The 5,870-nt window shown below is 39.8% G+C and overlaps 2 pseudogenes; both read right to left on the bottom strand.

The window, feature by feature from the left end:
- Positions 1 to 1,481: 1,481 nt before the first annotated feature.
- Positions 1,482 to 2,694, bottom strand: LOC145483124 (uncharacterized; annotated as a pseudogene).
- Positions 2,695 to 4,657: 1,963 nt separating this feature from the next.
- On the bottom strand, positions 4,658 to 5,631 carry LOC145483125 (glutathione gamma-glutamylcysteinyltransferase-like; annotated as a pseudogene).
- Between the last annotated feature and the right edge of the window lie 239 nt (positions 5,632 to 5,870).

Here is a 5,870-nt window from a genome sequence, read left to right on the forward strand (position 1 = left end):
AATCCCAGCTGGCGGGAGGCGACCAGTTGGCTATATTTACAAGCATGTCCGAGGAGTTGAACTATGGTCTACCGAGAAAGAACTCCAGCTTAGTGGTGAGAGCGGTGACCTCCCGATTTTAAGCTCGGCACCCTAACCACTCGGCAATGCTGCCTCCACTCCACATGGCGACAATGGAAGCGTAAAAACCGCCAGATTTCTCGAAAAAGTTGGATTTTCGACTTACCATCTAGCTTTGCCAAAGGAAAACCCTAGAGTGGTGTAAACAAGGTTATCAGACAAATAAGTAGCACTATCTTTGAAGCCATTCATAGCTTTCCTGAGTTCGGTGAAGCTTACTTTGTAAGATTACTTGGTTTAATGATGTACTCGTTCGCGTACCTCGCAATTTATACGTTTACCGGGTAGATTTAGGAATAATTCTAGAACCACTAATAACCCAGATATTGTCGCTTTGTTAAATACTCAATATACAACATACGATGAAGCGACAGGCAGATATTAAACAGAGGAAATCATGCAGACCTATGACCTCTAAAAATTTGCCATAGCACGGTCTGACGGCTCAACGCTACTTAAAATTTCTCCTTATAATACAGAATTAAGAGCCCTTCATAAGCAGGAGTGAAGTTCAAAAAGGTCGAGAGACCGAACAGAGAACGCAAACTTACGAAGGTCACGAACCGTAGGAGTCGTGTAGGCTTGCCACCACCATTTTACACTGTACACACTATACGTCTCACTATCTTTAAATTTCTCTTCTTTCATGACACAAAACAAAACACGTCAAAACATAACGTTTTAAATCAACCATAGATAGCTGAGACCATATTCATTAACAAGAGACCATCTTGGTTTTAAATATGACGTTTATTGTCGCCACCGGGCGTTACGGTTCAGGATCGTTTTCTGTCAAACCACTTCTTTTTCGTAATTGCGTTTGGCGGAGAAACCTCTATGCATAGCTAAACAGGTAAATAGCGTTTTAAGATACAAATCTGCTTCCCCTAAAACTAGATTCAGAACAAGTTATGACATAACATCAACAATTGCAGCTAATTGCAGCCTATGACCTGAAAGAAGGGCACCTAGAGTAATCACTCAGCACGTGACTTTTCCCGCATTCCCGAGAGCATTGGCGCTGGGTTGAGGTGTCGGTTGGGGTCAAGATAAACGATAATAGAATAAATCTTTAAAAATGTCCACCCCAACCCCCTTCTTTCGCATCGTTCGTACCCACTAAAGTAAATTTAATGCGAAAAGAGGTCTGGAAACATATTGATTACATAATTGTCAATAAAAAATTTCAAACATCTAACGCCTTTTGAAGTTATGCATACATCCCGAATATTTGGTTGTGTTCTGGTGCACCGAAGGAATGACCATTGTACTGCCTTTTGTTTAGCCGTTGTATATTGTTAAGTCTTTTGTATCGGTTCTTGTGTACCGGTACACCAGGACAGAACCGAACATTCAATAAGACAAAATTTAATAAAAATGCATTAATTTTTTACTGGCACTTTCAGAGTATTTGTGTTTTTAAAATGCAGAGGAACAATTCTATTATAAAAGACTGCAACGGAAGAACGATTTTTGGCAAGATATATACACAGTTGTAATAATCCATATTTAATTAGCCGGGAAATGCAATTGCTACGTACTTTCAACAAATGTGGCGCTCTCTCGTGAGAACCCAAACTGAATTCGTTGGCAATGCAATAATACAATTTTGCATGCCAGTTGTTCTACTTGAGATTACTGTCAGCGTGCATGTGAAGAAGCTGTTAAATAAATCGTCTACATCATTAGGTACGGGGCTAATATTAAACAAAACAGACCTGTAGAATCAAGACACTCCAAGAAAAAAACAAAATTGTGTGTTTCTACGCGCCACGTTCGTTATTACGACTCTATTCTTCTTGAGCCTCTAAGACAATGTACCCTCGACTCTTGCCTGTAACAATGTCTATTGGCAACATCGCTTGAAATATCAGCTCAACGGGAATCCAATGTGGCGGATACTTGTATCTTGCTGTATCTAGCATCAATACAGAGTTTGTTTCTCTGTCCAGTGCAGCAACGGGACTATAGTGACCACCTCCGAATTGTCCGACAGCCTCCCTCGAATATGATATCGCCATTAACTCTTTTGGAATTTCGTCGTTGCAATTCTGATCGCTGGGCTGTTCGCCTCCAGTGCACACTCTCTCAAGGCTTTGAACAAATTTCTCGAATTGTACTAACGAGTCGTCTGGTCTCACGAGAGTTGCGAGAGCCCCACTACATTCTGCCAAGTAAACAAACTCTTCTAAAGTAGTTCCAGGCTCTTTCAGACCGTCTTTATAAACACACTTGTCTAACAGTTCATCTGTATACCATCCTGTTATTGTTTTCCACCGACGTCGAGGATCTATCTGCAAGGAGTTCAAAATAATGGCTAACGTATCGAGCCCACAGTACGTCAGTTGTGATTGAGTATTATAGCACGATGAAAGAGTTAGAAACGGAACAGCATAACCAGTTTGCAGAGTACGACAGAGACGAGTTCTGGATTCCGAGGATCTGTAATCAAGAAGGTTTTCTGGAAGCGGATAGTCGTAGAATGACTCCGATAGATCTGCTGACATCTTGCGATTCTCTAGAGTACCAATGTGGGGGTAAACCACAGGTAGCCCATGCTCATGAGATCAGCACTCGGTGATATATAGCGGCGGTAATATACGGATGTGTCAGAAACTTCATAGCTAAAATTGATATCGGAACAAAGTGATGGTGAACATGCATTAGAATGTGCATTTCAACTAACCTAGCTTGAAGAGGATGGATGATTTTTCTGTCAGTGACACAAGAAAAGTCGGAAAAAGTTCGAGTTCTCCAGCTAGAGTTCGAACCAAGAGATTATCAAGGTAAGAGAGTTAAGATAAGATACATAGATAATCTTTATTTAAACACGGTTAAAAATTCGTCAGCTAAAACTATTAATAGGCAATAGTAAAAACTAATTTAATTGCTGGTTTTCAGTGTCACGCAATTCAAAGTAGATCAAAATAAAAATCAAAACCGGTCAATAGATGAAATTAAAGAAGGTAAATATGCAAAGACTCTCGCCAAAGTTCTGGTCACAGCAATTTTTCTTACGCGAGATACGCGGAGAAATTTTTTACCCAAATTTATAGGCATTAGTAAGAAGACGCCATGCTGGTGCCCATCCGTATGGGCACCAACATGGCGGCCGGAAACCAACAGAAACATCTGTCACTGAGTTTTGCTACAAGAGCGTGAATTTATAATTATCCCTCGAGGAACTCTAAAACATTAAAATAATACTTTTTCTAAGACATGAACTGTTCAGATAGCCAAGTTCCCCGAAATAAGTCACTTTTTTAACCATCATAACGAGCCAGACGTTCTTAGCAACCAAAAAACAGACCTGGGATCCCGTGGAGATGTAGGACTTTTAGTCCTACATCTCTACGGGATATCCAGTGGCTTACAACATTCCAGTGTAATCATATCCCTGTCGGTGATCGTTTATGTTCCACAAAACGCGTCAAGTTTTGCACGAATGTGTCATAATCCTAAAGTGTGAAATTATATTTACTGCAAGACAATTCCATCGTGTCAGAAAGGTACAAAACATTTTAATAGTCGGCGATTCGGGAAATCGCGCGACCGACGTGAAGAATTTGGATTAAAAGAAAAAATAACGTGGAAACAATATGTTTTCTAGGTTGGGACGCAACCGCCAGTTTAAAACTTAGCATGCGTTGTAATCCTTTGTTCATTTCTTTGCCGTTCTTAGCAAAACAACGACGTGAAATAGCCACAGTTTGCATATTTGAGAGAACGTGAAATACGACGGCCAATTGCAATATTTTTTTTTTTTTTTCGAATTTTGACGCTGTCTTACATAGTGTTTGAGATATTTCTGACAGTGACAAACAAACTGAATGAATCTAAATTCTCGCGAGATTCGTAGGTGGAATATAAAGTCGTTTTAATCGACGTTTTCTTTGGCGTTGTTGCCGTTATTGCTTAAACTGCCTTTTGCTGCTCGGGCGGCGTACTTCTGTCTGCATTTTATCGACCATCTGTTTGTTCGGCTGCGTTGAGTTCGGGCGTTTTCTTACTTTGCTGTTTGTCTACTGATTTCTCTCCCGTTCATTCAGTTGTTTTTGTTTGTGCAGGGGACATCTGTCTCTTATTTAAACTCTTATTAAAGTTTCGAAATGTATTAAAACAGCCAGAGCCGAAGCTCCTTAGCTTGTAATTAAAATGTCAAAGGAGACATCCCCACAGCGTTGAGGTTTTCCTTCGTTTAGAAACAAAAAGAAACGGAACATAAACAAAACCTCCACGGAAACATCCACGCAACGCGCGAGCAATATGCAGATGAAGAACTGGGTATCATGTCTAAAAATAACTTAAGGTGGCTCAAGACACTTTCCAGCACTTAGATTTTGATGGGTCGTTATAACTAATCTTCATCACTAGATGCAACAATCATGGCATCAAAATACTGCCCAGTCATTGGTTAACACGTTTTTATCATTTTCATGACACAATAGGTTACCATAGCAACAGTATGACGTGGTAAAAACACCCTTAATTACAGCTTTAGAGGTTTATAGTTCAAAAACGGCACGGTGAATTTTTTTTTTGTTTTATCAAATTTAAACAAGCATGATAAGACGCAACTTTTGACAAAGTTTAAACAAATTCCGTACATAGCGTTCAGAGCCACCTTAAATTTTCAGAACTTTAAGGTGGCTCTGAACCCTAATGAAATATCAGTTCAATAGGAATCCGATGTGGCGGATACTTGTACCTTGCTGTATCTAACATCAATACAGAGTTTGTTTCTCTGTCCAATGCAGCAACGGGACTATACTGACCCCCTCCGATTTGCCCGACAGCCTCCCTCGAATATGATATCGCCATCAACTCTTTTGGAATTTCATCGCTGAAATTTTGACCCTTGGCCTGTCTCCCTTCAGTGCACACTCTCTCAAGGCTTTGAACAAATTTCTCTAAATGTTCTGCAGAGTTGTCTGGTCTCATAAGAGTTGCAATTGCCCCATTGCATTCTGCCAAGTAAACAAATTCTTCTAAGGTAGTCTCAAACTAGCCCTTTCGCGCCGCCTTTAGAAATGCAGAATGCCAACCAATCTTCTGTGTTCCATCGCCAAATCGTACTTTTCCACCTGCACCGAGGATCTATCCTTAAAGAGTTCGAGATGGTGGCCAGCGTACTTATCCCACGGTAAGTCGGCTTCGATTGACTATTTTTGTACGATGACAGAGATAGAAAGGGGACAACATAACCAGTTTATAGAGTACCACAGAGACGAGTTCTGGATTCAGAGGATCTGTAATCAACCATGTTTTTAGGAAGTAATAGGCAGTATAATGGGTTTGATAAATCTGCTGACATCTTGTGACCATCAACCGTTTACATCACTGTGCTTGTGTAGCCAAACGTCGCTACAGACATTTAAACTTTTCAGTAATCGCTATAGTGAGCATTTATACCAAATTCAAAATAAATAAATGCAAGGAAACGAGGCCTCTGAATTGTCGAAAATTGTTTCAATTTTGTCTAATTCAGAAATAGGGAGAACATCTTTTAAATGTTCAGTTTTTTTCTTGATTATCTGCCAAGTTTTCGGTGTCACCTGGCCTACATTTTTTTTTAAATATAAGAATATTGATTTTCCGGACTAGGCTAAAGTTCTTATTTTTCTGCCAATTTTAAGATGAAAATATTCTTGTGAATATTCTTATACTCCGTTTCATTGACTTTGATGGCGTTGAAGTAATTCTTGGAGCCATACTACAGGAAACAAAGCCTGATATGACACAAAACTTCT

This window comes from Orbicella franksi, chromosome 3, assembly GCF_964199315.1.
Source record: "Orbicella franksi chromosome 3, jaOrbFran1.1, whole genome shotgun sequence".
Classification (NCBI taxonomy): Eukaryota; Metazoa; Cnidaria; class Anthozoa; order Scleractinia; family Merulinidae; genus Orbicella; species Orbicella franksi.